Source organism: Cottoperca gobio, chromosome 9 (assembly GCF_900634415.1).
Source record: "Cottoperca gobio chromosome 9, fCotGob3.1, whole genome shotgun sequence".
NCBI lineage: Eukaryota > Metazoa > Chordata > Actinopteri > Perciformes > Bovichtidae > Cottoperca > Cottoperca gobio.
The window spans coordinates 4,533,821-4,552,131 of record NC_041363.1 but is presented as its reverse complement, the minus strand read 5'-3'; the positions used below and the strand labels follow the sequence as shown (position 1 = coordinate 4,552,131).

The 18,311-nt window shown below is 41.2% G+C and overlaps 1 protein-coding gene across 1 annotated transcript in view; it reads left to right on the top strand.

The window, feature by feature from the left end:
* Window positions 1-4,402: 4,402 nt before the first annotated feature.
* The window catches only part of ncor2 (nuclear receptor corepressor 2), a 78,124-nt gene continuing 64,215 nt past the window's right edge, over window positions 4,403-18,311 (top strand). The window contains 1 exon segment of the mRNA XM_029439017.1: window positions 4,403-4,630. The gene's annotated coding sequence lies outside the window, so the exon portion shown is untranslated.

The window sequence follows — 18,311 nt, the reverse complement described above, 5'->3', positions numbered from 1 at the left end:
TTGCTCATGAATGAGTTATCAATCATACGAGTCTGTGTGTTGACGACAGCTCCCCGCAATCTCTCAGAACGTACGCTTATCCTTATCCTTTTCACCATCCACCCACATAATAAGACACTGTGTACATGTGGGAGATGGAAATTGCATCAGTGTAAGATGCATATGCATGTGATTGTGAGTTGCTGCAATGTGCTGACGTTCTGTGCTGTACGTGGAGCCACCCCCTGCGCGGCTCCCCTAAAGCGACCCATCCCCCAACGGAGATATTTTTTGCTCTCTGTGTGTGACTACATTAGGCCAGCTTCCTCTCCCCCCACTGAGGGAGCCCTCTGAGCGGGTCCCTGGGGTGGGTGTCGGTGTAGAAAGCAGGCCTTTTTTCCTGTCCATGGGATGTTATTGATGAGGTGAGGTAATGGATCTCCCCGCTGTGCTCACAGGGACACCGAGGATAAATCAGACAGTGGGTAAGACCCAACCAGCCATTCCACCTCTCTCCAGACTCAACTGCCATTTCATTAGCTTTATTTATGGGGGTTCTGCACTCTTCTGAACCCCTCCCCTTTCCGTCCTCCCACTGAAATCGCTTCTATTCTTCTTTTTCCTCCCTTATATAGTGCTATGGCAACCTATATACACTCTCGCCCTTCTTTCCTCCCTTTTTGTCCTGGAAAACCCATCTCCCTCCCACACCTCTTCTCTGCAACTATTCCCTTCCTAAGTGTAGTTTATGTTGAAGTGAAGATGTGAGCAGCCTGGGAACATATTCAGCTCGCTATCATGTGATGGACAAAGGGCTGGATAGATAGTGTTTTCCTCTGAAGTGGCAAAGGACTTTTAACATTTGATGCAGCAGTGCATGTCCATCCAGCTCATCCCTTCCTGCAGAGTCGTATTGGAGTTGGCTGAGCAGCAGCAATTCACCTCTGGGCTTCTGGCTCAACCACTTAGAGAGAAAACTGCAGACAAACCCGGCTTTGTCCTTGAGGGAGGAGAAAGAAATTAGTCCTTGCTGGAAAGAACTAATTGAACTCTTACATGTTCTGTACATGCTTAATATATACCGGTAGATATCTCTGCATCTAATTTATCTAATGTACTGAAATTAGACTGGATTAGACACGCAGGCGGTGAATCATACTCTCCTCGCATGCTTTTTGCATTAGAAAGAGACAGGAATAGTTTCTTTTGGTTTGTTTCATGGTGAACATTGATGTCATGACAGTCATGCTCGAACATGTCCATACAAGGTCCACTCTAGTTTGCTCGGCATGAATCCATGCAACCTAACAGATGGTTGGCTGAGCTAAGCTCCAGCGATGCTGTGCCACTGCCAGTTTCATTACAGGGGTTCGCTTGGACATGGCACAAGTGTGAATATGTCTGTCTCGCCCACGGCTGCCAGAGATACCCAAGAAATTCAAGCACATTTTTCTGCATGAAAAACAGAGAACACGTGACATCATCAGAGGTCACTTTAAGTCCTATCGACGTGTATGGAGTGTGTGATAAAACAATCATCTTATTCTGGTGTTACCGATGTCAGAGCGCTAAAATATCTAAAGATATAGGATGTAAGAAAGACACAGGGCACAGTCCAACTTTGGATTACGTGTGGGTGAGGTTGGAAAATAATCATATTATGACTCAACAGGAAAATTGAGTCTACATATGATCTTGATAAAGGGAAGGGAAGGAAAAAATGAGAGAAAAGCGTGTGCTGGCGGTCGGCCAGGTGTGGACAGACTCAGGAAGTTGAGCCGGAATTCCAACAATGCAGGCGGTCGTTAGACTCTTCACTGAGATGCTGCCATGTCTGCTCTCTGTGCCGTCTTTGTTGAGGCGAGGAGGAGGCAGCTAGGTGAAGTTGTGTGGCTGTGAATACATTCCAGACTTTTCCCATTGTAAACCAAGGTTGATTTGTGAATGATACAAGGAAAATAGTGTTGAGCAGATAATAAAAAGAAGAACAGGCTCCTCCCTCGCTGTCTGTCTCTCCCTCTGCCTCTCATATCTACAGGGAAAGATAATTTTCCCAGACTGTTTGACTCGAGCCCAGTCGTGACAATAATGAATGCCAGCGATAGCAGGATGAATTATGTCTCAGCCAAAAAATGTACATCATAGCCAAAGGAAGAACTTGGCATGTAATTATATCAGCGTTATAAATAGCAACACGTGCCAAATAGTATCCATCACCTTCATCTAAAAATAAAATAAAATGAAAAACGCATGATTTCAGTTAGAGGCGTTGGCATGTTTCTGATTTAATTCAACCCCTGAAGACAATAGCAACCTAAGAGTGTAATAATGTGTTTCTGAGCAGCCACAGTTTGGGGAAACGGCACCAGCTAAAGAGTATTTGAGCTTGTAATCAAAGCTGATCATTCACAAAGAGGAGCTCCATTAATCTAGTCGACTGCGGATGGCAGCTCGTCTTTATAAGAGTGTCATTTGATGAGGATTTTCCCTCCAGCCTCCTCTCGCTTTCTAAAGGATCTTCTGTTGTTCATCTTTTATTTCAGAGCTGTAATGACTGTCTGCAGTACATCTATCGACTGACAGCCTTTGAAATCTCCGAAGTCTGCTTTGCTGTTGCAGTCACTCTCATTGGCGCCTTTCATGTGGGCTCTGGCTCCATTGAATAACTTGTAGAAGAGACACCTCAGGTGATTCCTCCCCCGTTTATGAAAAGTGTCTCTTGTTCACATATACTTTATTTTAGGATCTCAAGACTTGACCGTTTGGGCTTTGACTGATGCTCCATTGAGGATCTGGCTGCAGATGAAACACAGATGCTGACATCAAAACCAGCAAGTGAGAAACATTTGTGCTTTATCAGTGAGCTGACAAATTGGGCGTTGCGGAGATGGGGGGGATAGATTATTCCTACATGCGCCGGGGCGCAGAAAGCCCAGCTGAAATAAACAGCTCTCTTTCCTGCTCTGTGATGGCTGGATGAAGAGATGGTGGTTATCCTGATGGTTAGAGGGGGTCTCCCAAACCACAGAGCAGAAAGAAAAACACGGGGAAGAAAAACAATCCCATCTGACATCATAGGAAAAAGCTGCAGATGAAATTTAGGTCAAGCTATAGCCTGCCTGAAGTGTGCCAGATAGTTATAAGGCAAATATAGTTTGCCAACGCCTTGTCCAAAAGGAATAATACAAAATCAAAAGCATAAACTGTTGAATAAAGTGAAACTAATTACCTTAGCCTGTCAAAACCAGGATAGCTGCAGGTTTCTTTCTTTAATGAGCCCCACTGACTGACTTTTAAACAAAATATTTCCTGCGACTGAAATAGCTGCAGTATGGGTGGCGCTTTTAGAAGCTGTGAAGCAGACGAGAGGCTTCAGACCATTTAGAGGGCACCGGCTTCAGCAGAGTCATCAACTATGTAAACAGCATGGGATGTTGTGATCTCCCAAATACTATCCTTCAATGCTAAGTCACTGTATTCACAGCTTGTACTTCTCCGCGGGCATCAAGCAGCACAGATGTAGACTTCCTGGAGTGTCAACGCTTGAACTGACCCCTGTTGGACCCTCTGACTTCAGACTGGAGCAGGCAGGGAGACTGAATGCAGGGTTTTGTCCTCAAAGATGGGGGGTGAGAGGGACAATAAAACAATATGCTTGAGCAGCAAGGATGTAGTGATTCAGGCGATGGCAAACTGAAACACTGGATAGAGCTGCAACGATTAGTCAATCAGAAATATAATCATCGACCATTTTGATAGCAAAAATGGCGGAAAATGCTTTTTTCAAATGTTCTCTGATTTATATCGTATTAAACTGAACATATTGAATTACATATATACATTTAAAGACATCACATTGGACTTTGAGAAACTGGGATGGACACGTTTCACTATTTTCTGACATTTTATGGACCAAACGAATAATACATCGAATAAAAAATGATCATTAGTTGCATTCCTAATAGATAAATAGATAGATGGAACAGTTGTGTTTGTTCCATTTATCTATCTTATTTGTAATTGTTTTGTGGATTGCTATACATATACGCCATATACATGACATATAGCCTATATTTTTGTAAACAAATAGCCTAGAATGTGTGTAGATAAGCATAGTCAGATCACACTTACAGAAATCTATAAAGAATAACATGGTTATATGTGATGATGTACAGATTGTATGTGCAATGATATGTAGAAAGAGATGCACGGTGGAAAATACTACTTGCTGTTTATATTGTTGTGTTTTTGTGATGATTACTGACTTTAATACTACAGCTACATCACTGGATTTGTTGTGGACATGGAGAAAGTGCAGTCCTTGAGTAAAGAGGAGGGGCGAGAGAGCATGCGGACCTATGGAGAGAGAGAGAGAGAGAGAGGCGGTGCAGCCCCGCTGAGGTCTCAGCAGCAGCGGCTTAGAGGCTAGTGCTACACTGTGTGTTGTGCAGGAACAGGCACGACATAGCTGGAAACCGCCAGCGGAACAAATGAAAACGAATACTACTCTTTCATGTGGATTAATTCAGGGCAGAGACACTCACTCGAAGCGAGAAGCTCTTTAAGCGACTTCGGACCGACTGAGGAGGATTTGGACATTAGCTACTGTGTGATAACACCGCCGAATGGTTTCTCTTGCCCCGCCGCTAAGGTTAGTTAGCTTCCATTGCTGGCTGTCCGTTGGTTTGGGGGGGTCTGTCTGTTCTGTTGTTGGACGATGGGGTCCGGCTATTCTTTGGAGGAGAAACCTACATAGCAGTATTGACCTTTTCGATGCTATACGTTACGTTTATAGCTAAACGTATCGTCGAACATTTGGGAAATGTAGTACAATTTTTAAAGAACAGTTTAGCTAGTTGGTTGCTCATCCTAACACATTACCTCTAGTTGGCTGAATATCGTTAGTTCGTTAATTATTGTATAAATCATGAACACGTGCTACATGGCTAGGCTAAGCTAGCTAACGGTGCTAGCTTCCTAAGCTGTCAGAACTGCGGAGTAGCTAACGCCAATTTTATTTAACTGAATAATCCTACATTGGTGTTCTCTGTGTACCGTTTAACACACTACTCTCCACACAGCACTACCAATATCCTCTTTTAATCAATAGTGTAAATGTCCTACTAAGTGTCAATAAGAGTTATGTTATTTTGAGGCATCAGGCTAACTGAGCTAGCATGCTAACTGCTCAGAAGCGCCTGGTTTGCGTATGTAAACATTGGTTTTACATAAAGTTGATTTAGTGCGCACTAGCGATAGCTAATCTAACGTTAGTCGGCAACGCATTGCTTTGTTGTCTGATGGGCGATAAGATATAATTTCCAGTCACTGACTCGGTAAAAGGGGCGTAAAGTGAGTTAGCGTTGATTGTTTGCTTGCTATTGTGACAAAAACGTTAAGCTGGTATTTGAGTTAGACCGTGTTTTTCATCTTTAAGTGGTCTGCTTTTAAGAATCACTAATTTTTAGCTAATGATAGTCATCCACGTTGTTTGTAAAAAGGCAGTCTCATTTGCCAACTGAGCATAAAGTTGTCAAACTTCGAAGAACTGATGTTGACATCAAATAGAGCAACCAAACTGTATTGTGAAATGCCAAGCTACCCCCCCCCCCCCCTGAGCGAGGTGATCGTTAACATAAACAGAGCCACCATGTGTTGTTGCGGAAAGAAGGATGTCTGTTTTTGTCAGCTGCCCAATCTCTACAACCTCCTCCATGATCAGCAGTGTCATATGCATTCTACTTTTTTAGCTGTCACTTAGTTGTGTGTGTGTGTGTGTGTGTGTGTGTGTGTGTGTGTGTGTGTGTATTTCAGTGAATATGCACGTGTACTGTAGGTAACTACATCTAGAATTGCATCAACATCCACATTGATCATTATGAAAACACTACTATTGATATAACATTCATTACATTGGACCTTACCTCTTCACTGTTATGTTGTGTTGCAAGCAGCTGTCAATATTTATTTATTTATTTATTGCAGGAACATTAAACATGACACCCACTGTGTTTTTTTATTTTTTCATTTTCCCCTCATCTTGACCAAACACCCATTGATCCTTTTGTCAGCAATCAAACAAAGCATACATGGCACACTCATGCTTTTTCATGGAAATGTTTTGTTTTTGTAGGGATGGTTAGCCCCAAACACCAAAAGCATAATAATTTGTTCCTATCTGGGCATGTAAATAGTTTCATGTGTATGTTTCCAGGCTCTGTTTCTGATTCTGCTGTTGCCCTAAAACGGTGGAGTTAAATTTACTTGTGTTGGGTAGCGACAACATTAATAACTTTCCGATGTTAGTGGAGGGGGTCTTTGTTTCAGGCTCTGCTCTCATATAAAACACTGAGAGACCTCGTAGCCCGTAACATTTCCTGTTGCTGCTACACAATTAAAGTCTTCCTCTGGCCAACTATCATAAGGGTTCTTATTGTGAAAGAGTTACACATTCCTGAAGCCTTAGTCAATAACATTAGCAACTGCCACTCCCTTATTGTGTGAAATGCATAAATATGGACATTTAGGTTTATTGTTTCAACAGAAAGGTTTCACATTTTGCAATGAGGGATTGGCAGAAGAACAAATGATCACACGCGCACTTGTATTGTGGTTCAAACCACCATTACTTGATGGTCGGCTGATGCGTAAGTATCCTTACTTTGTGGACATTTGGCATATGAGGGGTGGGCATTATGTGAAAACATTAAACTATTTGGATTACTGGTAACTGACATCAACAAGCTAGCTTTAGCAGCTCTGCTCAGTTAATCTTTGTTTTGTGAAAGCTTTTATGGAGCGTAATCCTGCAATATATCTATTTTTTTTGGCCACGTGGAAGCAGCAGACATGTTTATGTTTATGTTACAACATTATCATTCATTTGGAATTGTGTTTCTATGGACTTGGTAAACGTTAGTCCAATATTCACTCTTTTGGCCCTGTTTTCTACCAACTCTGGAGGGACAAATCTGACTGCTTAGCGCCTAAATGCTCAATTATGTTCACTAGTTTTCACATCTTTTTTGCGGCAGCCAAAATCGACAGTATTTGACAGTATGACCACTCACTGACTACGAGCAACACCTTTAACATTGTTATTTCATACATTGTTATTCTAAAAATATCGATTATAGCCATTTTAATGGTGACACTTGTGTGATATAGAGGCTGAGAATGAAGGAACTAAATAAGTGACAAGTAGATATAAATGAAATAAAGATTCAAATATGGTAACATCTTACCCAAGAATGAAAGATGGCGTAAGAAACTGATCAAACTTTTGGTTTTGGGTTCTTGACGGGTTGGATAATTTGTGGTATGGACCCGGTTTAGTTGGTAATCCAACATAAAGTCTTCAGGTGTCATAGTGCCTGGGGACATTTGGTGTGCATGAGATGTCTAGAGAGCACAACGTCTGCCAATAATTCATAATGGTGTGACATTGCTGACTTGAGCTCTGTGCACTCATAGTACAGTGTCAGCGTACCAGTTTGGGCTGTAAAGACTTAAACGAGAGTGAGGAGATATCTCTCTTATCCAAAAGGGTAATGGGGGCAAAAACAATCCCGTGCTCAGCGTAGTGCCTCAGGGACACCGTTTCAGTGCTAGTTCAATTTCTCCTCGTATTATTAAACACAACACAACACAGTTACGAAAGAGGAGAGTTCACTCATTTATCGTCTGTGAAAAATGAATCCTCACAGTGGGAAGAAGTGTTGCATCATAATCCACAAAAACATTACAATTCACAAACGTCTCACTTTTTTAATAGGGCTGCAACTATCTGTTATTTTAACATCCAAGTGCTCTTAATTAGTATCCCACAATTGGATAAGGTTATATATCTTTTTATGGCTGCAACTAATGAATATAATCGATCAATCTGCATATTTTCTAGATGAATTGCTTAATCGCGTCGTCTTTAAATGTCAGAAAATAGTAGAAAATGTCCGTCTCAATTTCTTAAATTCCAAGGTGGTGTCTTTTTAATGCCTTTTTTTAGTAGTTTAATATGATTCAAAACAGAGACATCAGCGAATATCCATATTTGAGAGGCTGAAAGCAGCTGAATGATGAATGATGAGCACAAACACACGATTTATAGTGTCGCTTGTGCATGATTCTTTGTGAGAACTTAGTTTTACAGATCCATCAATTAGTCAACAAAATCATATGACTGTTAGTGGACTAAGAATACAGCCCAGCTCAACCTGTCGTCTCGGTGTGTCCGGGTCGTAAGACCTTTCTTTTGTATCTGATCTAGCCTTTGTTGAATTCTGGACGTTCATTTGTAGGTTGGACTTGACATTAAATCAACATCCTCCTTAGCCTTGTAACTTCCTGACGTAGCTGTTCCACCTACGAGCATTTTTGTTTTATTGCATATTTAACTGAAATGTATATTTGCTAAATCCCAGCACATGAAACAATGATTATACAGAGGTATGACAGAACTTCGGTATGCTGTGGTGGACTTTATGAACCCTTAAGTTAACACCCGGAAACCAAAGAGGGAAATATGAGGCAGTCACCATGAAACTGCCTCCCAGGCGCATTCCCTCCTCCCACCCCGTTTCCCTCTCACTGAATGAGTAACAGCAGATGTCTAGCACGTCTTGCTCACTAGTGGACTGCACCTGGTAGGTTTTGTGTGTGGAGAATGTTATGCTTGACTCAGTGTGGTAGAATATTATGATCAGGCACAGCCGGTCTGTTGCAGTGCCTCAAATGACTCACAATCAAAGTGCCATTGAACTGGACACAGTGCCACCTCAGTTCCAGTGGCCGCACTGGGGCTGAGGTTGAGCAGTAGCATTTACTGAGATTGACAAATGGAAAAACCGTGTTTGTGATATGTTATTTGAGGAACGGCCCAATGCAGATCTTACATGTAGCCATTAGCGTCATAGACTTTTATGCCCTCATACGTTGAAATTTAGGATGCAGTCCTCAAAGGGAGGGAGTTGGGTCTGTTGGGGCTGCTAGCCCAGGGGTTAATGGGCTCTAAAGGTCAGACGTATTCTGCGTCTGTCCCTCTGTTGGGCTCAAATGGGCCACAAGATTGATCTGTCTCTCCAGGATTTCATCATGCCGCATGCACAAATCAAATGCATTGAATCCCTGCATTATCTTTAAGCTCGTGCAATTTTGACTGAAATTATTTGAAGTTAAATCGGTGTCTAATGTTTACTATTTGGCACACTTTGTTGCATAAAATCCAATTCAAAACCACCGTTACTAAGTTACGTCCTTTAATATCTTTGACCAAAACAAACCAACTTGAATCTAACTGTTGTCATTGAGTCCGCTTTCCAGCTGAAGTTGCCGTGCGCACAAGTACTCCCGCGGTGTGTATCGCTCAACTCAAATCTCAGCAAACCAATACAACAGCTCTCTGCTAATTACAATGTTGAATGCTGGCTGGTTAAGTTCTGTGCTTCACACGTAAAAATGTTGCTTTACATAACTTTTTACAAGCTATATATTTTTACACACTATGATAGTTTGGAGAACAACACGTTGAGATGTTCTTGAAACATTAGAGAACACATAGATGTTCTTCCATGAGTATGCTTTAAGCTCTAATTTAATTTTATCTTTGAGTATAACCAGCATTCCTCATTTGTTTTCTCTTAGTTATTATGTATTATGGTTATCTAAAGAACACCAGCTGCTCTAAAACATACAGAAATGTATGATATATTATCATTATCTGTGAGTTCTGTAAACATCGTCTTTGTTTTATGGTTTTGCTTGTGACTAACTTAGCAGCCCTGTTTCCAAGTTACAGTTGCAGTATCATTTTGTGATACAGAGCCTGCACTGATACTTGACACGGTGTCTGTTGGCCATGTGGGAACCTGCTACCTGTACACTTCTGGGTTTAGTTTTTACCTGGAGCCGTTGCTGCTCAATCAAGTAACCACAATGACAAAGTACTAAGTAAAGTTAGGTTCAATTTTCACTTCCCCATTTGCTCTTTCTGTTTTCGACATGCCAACATATTTGTTTGAATGCCACTAACATTAAACATAATTTATCTCTGAAATTAATTTTTTGCGGCAACTGAAATATTGTGTTGACATTGCACAAGACATCCACTCACCAAGGCAATAACTCACACTTCCTCATTAAAGATACTATTACACAAACACCGACTATGTCCTTTAGGCTACATGTAGACTTTTCAATTGACACCAGTGAAATCCTGTGATCTTTCAGATCTTTCAGCCTGAAGACAAAGACATTTTTAAGATGTTTGACTATGTTGCCTTTAAGTCTAAGCAGACGAAACAGAAACTCTTCTGTCGGTGCTCTCATATTGTGGTAATGCTAGATGTTTCTAGTGCTTTCAATATGTGTTATAACTTGTTTTTGAAGACTGGAGTCTTGCTTACTTTCATCATTTCCCCTTTTTTTTATTTTATTAATGTGCTTCAAGGGAATTATCCAAGCTACTGTCAATTACTGAACTAAATTAGTTATGCTATAGTTGCCTATCAAAGGAATAATATAACACTGTTAGTTAACTTGCATTTTCTTTCTTGCAGTTGTCTTTGGTTTGTGAATGAGTTTCTCACTCAGGGTCTTTAACTGCACCGTAAGACGCAAACACGATCAAGATGCTTAATTTACTTTTCTTGTGGATTTCATTGGTTACACATAATTAGTATAATACGACTTCACTAGACAAAATAGTTACTAGCGTTCCTTATTGTGTTATTCTAAAGCCTTATAAATATTCCTGTGTGTGTGTGTGTGTGTGTGTTATTAGAAATTCATTAAAAGTTAAAGCTATTTTTATTTAGTTGCTATAAACACCAGTCACCCATATTTAACGATCCTAAAAGAGAGGCAGGCATCGTATTAGCAGAGATTAGAAATGGCTCTGTGGTAAGTGAATCACTTGACTGTTACGCAACGCAGATGACGGCATGTTACGGGACATGACTCTTGTTTATGTGTAGGCAACGAGCTGTGGGTAGCGTTATATTTATCTCTCTTTATATTCACCTCTCTGATTAGCCTTGACTTTTCTACTAGGAATATGTGTTACAGCATACTTTGTTTTTCACATTCTGGAAAGCAGGTTAGTAATGCCGTCCGAGGGCACACACCTCAGGGCTGATGATCTGACAGAGGAAATACGAGTGACATGTAACAGTGAAAGGTATGAAGACTCGAGTGGAGTGTAATTGCAGGTTATGGTGTGTTTTTGTGGGGGGGATTGACTTGTCAAGACGTGCGCTGGATCCATGACATTGCAGTTTGGAACAAATTAGTGCCCTGAGTGCATCGACACATCAAGCTGCTGGTGTGACGTCTAGTCTGCGTTCTGTAATGTTTGGGTATTTTCCACACTAAATCTTTCTCTGTCCATAATTCAAAACCATCTGTATGAAATCTAGCCGGGATGTTTTGCTTGGTATGTTGTCTGTGTAAATAACACCAGCATGTATGGCTATTAGTGTTTGGCAGTGCGCACACACTCACACACTTGAACCCTCTCATGCATAAATATAAGCTCTGTGAGGCTGCTGTCATGAGGGGCAAACAGAGGCACTCGGGTTGCATGCTGCCATACAGAAGAACATTTCAAAGCTCTTGAATAATTAAGTAGTAGTGAGGAGGAAGTAGGTCAGCCCAGCAGACAAGTGCACTCCTCAGTTTTACTTCCTGCTCCTCAGTATGGAGAGCTAAATGTCAGGTGGGCTTTAGGAACGGAGCCAGCAGAGAATAAAGAGGGATTTGTGAGTGGAGTCCTCGTACATCAGAGCGATGCTGTCACAACGTGTCGCACTGAGCTGAGGGGTGTTTTGGCAGCAATAATTAGCAAACATTAAGTCACAGCAATCATTCAACCTCAATCTATATTTGATTGTTAATTCATATCATTTCGTAGCATGATTTCTTTTGGGGTAATCAATTATGGGTCAATTATTAACCCACTTAAGTTGTCAATCAGGTGTGGCTATCTAAGAGCTGGCACTAGGCTAATTAAAAAGTGCCAGTGTGATACATTAGCTTTTGGACACCTTGAGTATGAATGGACTCCGAACTCCTCCAATGCATCAGTTTGTAAGTCTGAATGCTATAAATTAACTTTTGCGTAAGTCTAAAATGGCAAAAGGCAACATACAAATGCACAATCTAAATACAGTATTGCAGTTTATGAGGTTCTTGGCCCGACCGAAGAACTTTAGCGTTGTATATCGAGGCTACATCTTGCAAACTGATTTTTCACAATTTGATTTAAGTTGGGAAAATATCTGTTTGAGGTTTGACTCCTGGTCAGATGTATGCCAGACCTTCAGCAAACTATTGTGAAGGGTGTAATAGAGCACATAGAGTCTGTTGAGGAGGCATTTGGTGTGAGAGAGCCCTCTGACTCGCTTTTCAGCCAAGTGAATAAGTGATTTTCCCCATTTAGTGCGGCTTAACATTATTATTTTTGTCTCTTGGAATGACAATGTCTGGGTTGTGACTACATAAAGCTGACAAGTTATTTCCCCTCACACATGCACAGAACATATGTGCATCCCAGCTGTCGATCAGCCCCTTGGCTATAATCTTTGTTGTGCATTCAATTGCAAATGGTAACAGAAAACAAAGGGCGGCGCAGTTAGCCTGTGTCGGTGTGGTGTTACAGGGTTCATGGAGGAATCAGAGTAGATTAGTAGTCGGCATAATCGATGGTGCTGAAAATGCATCAACATCCATATTTAATTATTATTCTTTTTTTAGTCTGTTGATCTCGTAGTTTAGATTAGAGTTGATATCAGAGATATAAATCATGTCATTTGTCACGACACACAGACAGCTATATACAGTACATTGGGTCTACATTGGGTCTGCATATGTTTTTACTAGACAATTTAAACCAACAATAACAACACACACAACAGATCACTATTCTTAATGCTTTGCCGGTTACAACTTTTAATCAAAAGCCACATACATTACATACAATACATTTCTGTTCTGTTCTGTGCTCTCGTATTGAGGTCTAATGCACGTTGTATCTGTGAGAATCCCAGAGGAGTCGTTCGTTGGTAGAAATCTGTTTTTGAAGTCGGGAGTCTGGAACAAGCGCTATGTGAGTTGCAGTGTGTGTGTGTGAAGGCCTCAGTTCTACGCCGACCAACAGGGAGGGGGGAGGGGAGAGCCTTATGTAATTTCACACAGTGTCGCTAAGTCGGCCGGCAGCAGGGGAACAGACAAGAAATCCAATAGCTGCTCTGCTGTCCAGCCTGGATACAGCTGGATGATCACATCTGGAGGCACAGGCCAGCCAATCACTGGCCCCTCCTCCTCTGTCTCCTCTCTTCCCTGTCAGACACACACTTATACAGTCTGTATTGAGACAATGTTAATCATATATATGATCTGTCGCAAACTAGAAGTAGCCTACGCCATGTGATTTTGCTCTCCCAACATTTCATGTATATTTAGATGGGGCACGAGTACATCAGTTGATCATTCGTTGTTCTTTCTTTTAGTTGTATTTAGGGGTATAAGGACAACATTCATAGTTAATACTTCCTCTTGTTGTCATTTGGTATATATTTGTTGCTGTGGAGGAAACACAATCATTTTGTGTTTTTAAGTATTTGTATTCAAAACACCTGACCTAGGATTATAAGAATTATGTTCACGGCCTCCCCCCCAGTTGCACTACAGTCCAGCGCATCTGCAGATCAGCCGCCCTACACTAAACTAGTTTATACATCTTACATGTGCAGTTTTCTTGTAACACTTACGTTTAAATGCCTTTGTCCGTCATCTATGATGTGAAAATATCACAATTCGACACAAAGAAATAAAAAAAAAATAGTTTTTCCTGGTCATAGCTCAGTTACTAGATTATAAAAACACTAGCAATGCACATGCTCCGTGTTGCACGGCTCTGTTTAGGGGGGCAGCAGTTCTGTGCTAGCAAAGCGTTAGCAGCTAATGCTACAATACAAGCCAGAATTCTGTATTTTCTTTGTCTGGTTTACTGTTGTTGAACTGAAAACCTCACTGAAGTGATGAATAAATACGAAGCTAAAGGTTCAGCTGAGTTCTCTTGATAGTAGGAAGAAGCACCACAGTTTTGAGAGGTAAATTGAGGTAAAGCTACAACCTAAAAATGATATTACCGCAACATTAATTGTTTTATTGTATTACTGGTGGCACATCACAAGTTATTTAAATGTCATAAGAATCTCTTTAGTGTAATAGAAATCATATGGTAGAATTTAGACAAAAGCTCCAATCATATATTTATATTTTATTGCATGAAACAATAAAATAAATCTTTAAAAGCAATGTTTCTCAGTCTAATTCTGAACCAGATTGATTTCCAATGCATTCCTTAAGAGTACTTTTGAGGCTAAATTGACAAGGCAGTGCTTATAATATTATTCAGCCAATTTGTTCCACATTTAGTGACTGTTCTCCACACAGTTACAGTTACAACTCAATGTTGTGTCCGATGAAGCTAAAGCTAATCCCAATGGAAGTTGTGTTTGCTGAATCTTAACATGGTTTACATCTCGATACTGCTTCCTTGTTTGGTTTCACTATCACTTCTATTGTTTTCCCCTCGTGCCTGCAGAGATTTTGTTGGTGGTAATCAAACTGTCGGAAGTTCAGTAACATTCAAAATGAAAGGTGTGACAGGCTGTGGTTTAGGGAGACGATTGCACTCTTTCCATCTCACAAGTGACAGCTGTGTCAAAGTTGACTGGGTGTTCACACTTTTCTTAGTGTCTTTCGTTGCTGATCGTGTTGTGACCGCTGATTTCCTGTATGAAAGTTGAGCATAGATAAAGTAAGTTGATGTTCTTTCACTGTTTGGTGCTAATAGCATTGTGCTAGCCACCTGCCTGCCAGGAACTGCACTATATATATCAAGCTGGCACACGCAGGCAATAATTATATCACCTGCTGGCTTTTATGGCCTCTCTCCGTCACCTAACATTTGATTTTACTTCCCTGTTAGTAACTCATTCTCTTGCTTGCCTGTTTTCCCCAGTAATGGTTGGAGGACCTTATTAGTTTGGATTTAAAGATGTTTGAGAGTCTGCTGACAATATTACATTTTTTGAGTGGCAAAGCTAAATATAATAATGTTTGTTACATTGCAGTGTGTGTTTGGCATGTAAATATAAGCCTTAGTTCATCTTGTCTGCTATGTTTGAGGATGAACCTGTACCCAGAGTAAAACATCTTACATTATGGCCTCTGCCCTACATTGATTTTGTGTTGTCTTTCCCATTTGTAATCTCCGTGTGACAGTTTCTTCCAGTAGACGTTGATTCCACTGTTGTCAGCATTGTGTTTAATGTTACTGCTTGGCAGTGTGAAAGGGCGTTGTTCTAGGGTTTGGCAGATCTATGAGTGTTTTTCCTGCTTTTGTCCAACCCTTGATTTAAAGGTGTTTACACTCACTCTTTTTTTTGCTGGCTGGGTGTAGCACTGCGACTACCTCCTTTTTTTACTTTGCTGTGTTTCGATTAGATTTTCTCTTGCCATGTTGATGTCAACACACAGGGCAAATGGACTAGACCATTTTAAGTACAAATGTGATGTTTCTATAGAAAGAAAATTGCAAATCTGTAACATGCTTTGCATTGTTCCTTGGGTATTCACAAGTGTTATGGAGAACTACATGGATATTTGTGATAAAACAAAAGATGAGTGAGGTCAATTAGAAAAGGCTTAAGTGATTAAACTGTGAGAAATGGTGCTTACCATACAGATTAACCTTGTTTCTGCACCCTGACCTTAAAAAACCTCTTGGGATCCCAATACTGAAGCGTCAGTGGATAACGGCAAGAGCTTTGTTTCCATGTTAAATTAGAGTGGATGTGGAGGGAGTATAGAGGAGTGTAAACCACCAGTTTCTCTCTGGAAATACAAAAGTCAGTACATTATTTCCACAAGATGTCAGGGTCCCAATACTCAGGGTCTGAAATGAACACTCGCCAAGCGTCAAATGCGGGTAAATGTTTTTTAACCTCAAAACAATATAAACAGAGTCATAATAGCAAGGCTATATTGATGATAAATAATCAAATCAACAGGGATTTATAACTTGTTAGCTTACAAAACATGTAGTTCATTTCTCTCCTCAAAGCCGCCAGACTCCATTGACAGAGTAATATTACCTCGCTGATCATAAAACATTTCATTCAAACTCGACAGAAGCTAAATGAAACTCCTCAAATCGTTGTTTTTCCACTTTTCCAACAATCGGCAACTCTGGTTTGTGGAGTTCCTTCGGCATGATTCAATGACGTAGCACTCTGGAAGTTTCTTCCTTGACATTGAGAAACACCCGATGAGCGGCAGTAGCGGTTTGTGTGTGTGTGTGTGTGTGTGTGTGTGTGTGTGTGTGTGTGTGTGTGTGTGTGTGTGTGTGTGTGTGTGTGTGTGTGTGTGTGTGTGTGTGTGTGTGTGTGTGTGTGTGTGTGTGTGTGTGTGTGTGTGTGTGTGTACAGTTTATTTGTCGGTGAATAAATGCTACACCTCGTCAAGACCCAAACCAAGCTCCTGTTTCCACCTGCTGGTTAAAGTGACGGGGGTTAGCACCGAAGTTAGCGACAACTTGTCTCCGGCCTAGGCTCACTTAAGCTGGGAAGACCTTATACCCCTGTGATATATCATGAAGGTAAAATGAATGAACTATTATCAATATAACAAAATATCTTTGCTTCAAGTTTATACTCAACATAATACTTCATTATCTCAATGAAATGTACTTAAAACAAAAGTACGTATGTGACACAAAAAGGCCAATTATTTTCATCTACCAGTCCTCCTGGCCGGTGAGTCGATACCTAGTGTCACGTTTACATGACGTGAACTGGACCACCCATGCTGCAAGTAAAGTAGATATAAAGTCTTCCAGAAAGCGAGTGTTTGCATGCACGTATAGCGTTTGTGAGCAGCTCAGTATTGATGTTGAGGGTGAGTGAGTGAAAGGGTAAGCGAGCGAGAGCCTCCTTGTCCAGGGCCTTTCCGTAATGAGGCTCCAGGGAGATAAATCCTTATGAGACCTGACAGGGTGCCACATTCCTAGGCTGAGAGTCCTAGCAGCCCCCCTCCCCTGAGCTCAGCTCTATAGGGCACTGCTTTATAGACTTCCGATGTTGTTCCCAGACCAAGCATTACAGTTCACTCATCTGCCATTTCACAACAGCTACATGTATTTAACTGCAGCCATCATCTCGTTTGGCTGTCATAGTAATTGCAGAAGCCCTTGCTGAAAGCTCAATACCCTAATGTGGTGTTTTGTTTCTGTCTAGAAATACCAGCATAATATTTTATGGGCATGCGATTAAGAGTACCTTATTGCAGTTGCGGTGAAGGGCCGATCACACATCAGGATCCAAGCCATGCTACCAAGGCTCTTATCATCATTTTATTTTTTTACAAGCTGTTGAATCCCTTGTACGTTCTTTTAGAGCTTGACTATCAAGATACCAAGTCGGACTAGAGAGAGATTTGATTAATTGTTTATATCAGTAGAATTAAATTGTTGAGGTCAGTAGAATTAACAGTTTTTTTGAAGTCAGCGACCTGCTCTCCTTGGCAGGCTTGAAGCCGTCTGTGTGCTCTGTGCTAGTATTTCCACAGCCATTCCTAAAATGGAGAGGGAGGGTGGGGGGTAAGAGGATGAAATATTGGCTCGCACCGCTGAAGTCTGAGGCCCACTCTACTTTGTGCAAAAGAGAGGGGAGAAGGAAAGCACGAGAGAGTGAGGTGACTGAGTTCATTCGCAGTGTTGGCAGTGAGCCATCGACTTGCCTGTGGGTGTCTGTAGCAGTGCCAGTGCATGTGTTTAGCCTCTCGCTTGGAAAGGCCCCATTCGCCTCAGAGTTTATGTCAAAGCTCTCTCATTGTGTTAGCCCTCTCATCTTGATTCAGGTTTTTTGTCGTCTGCAGATCTTGTGACTGCCTTCAGACTTGTTCTCAGGGGACTCTCTTTGGACTGGACAGTCATCAAAGAGAGAGCTTCCAAGGAGGATGGCTTATCTCACCCTCTCTTTGTCCTGCTGGTCTCTTTTTCTGCCCTTTTTTTTGTTGAGCATATTTGCATGCTATGTCAATATGATGAGTTTTCCTCCTCTAGTACTTCACCAGCAGTGAGGTCTACTCTGTGACTTTCCTTTTGTGTGGCCCGTTTACCCAGATCTGTCTCACGAAAAGACGAGTGTGCACGAGTTTCTTGAAAATATTTGAGGCCACAGTTTGCCACTACCTTGCATAAATGCAAAGCTGGTGTGAAAATTTCAGCAGCGTTTTTTTCTTTCCTGTGTCCTCTCTGAGCCTGTTTACAG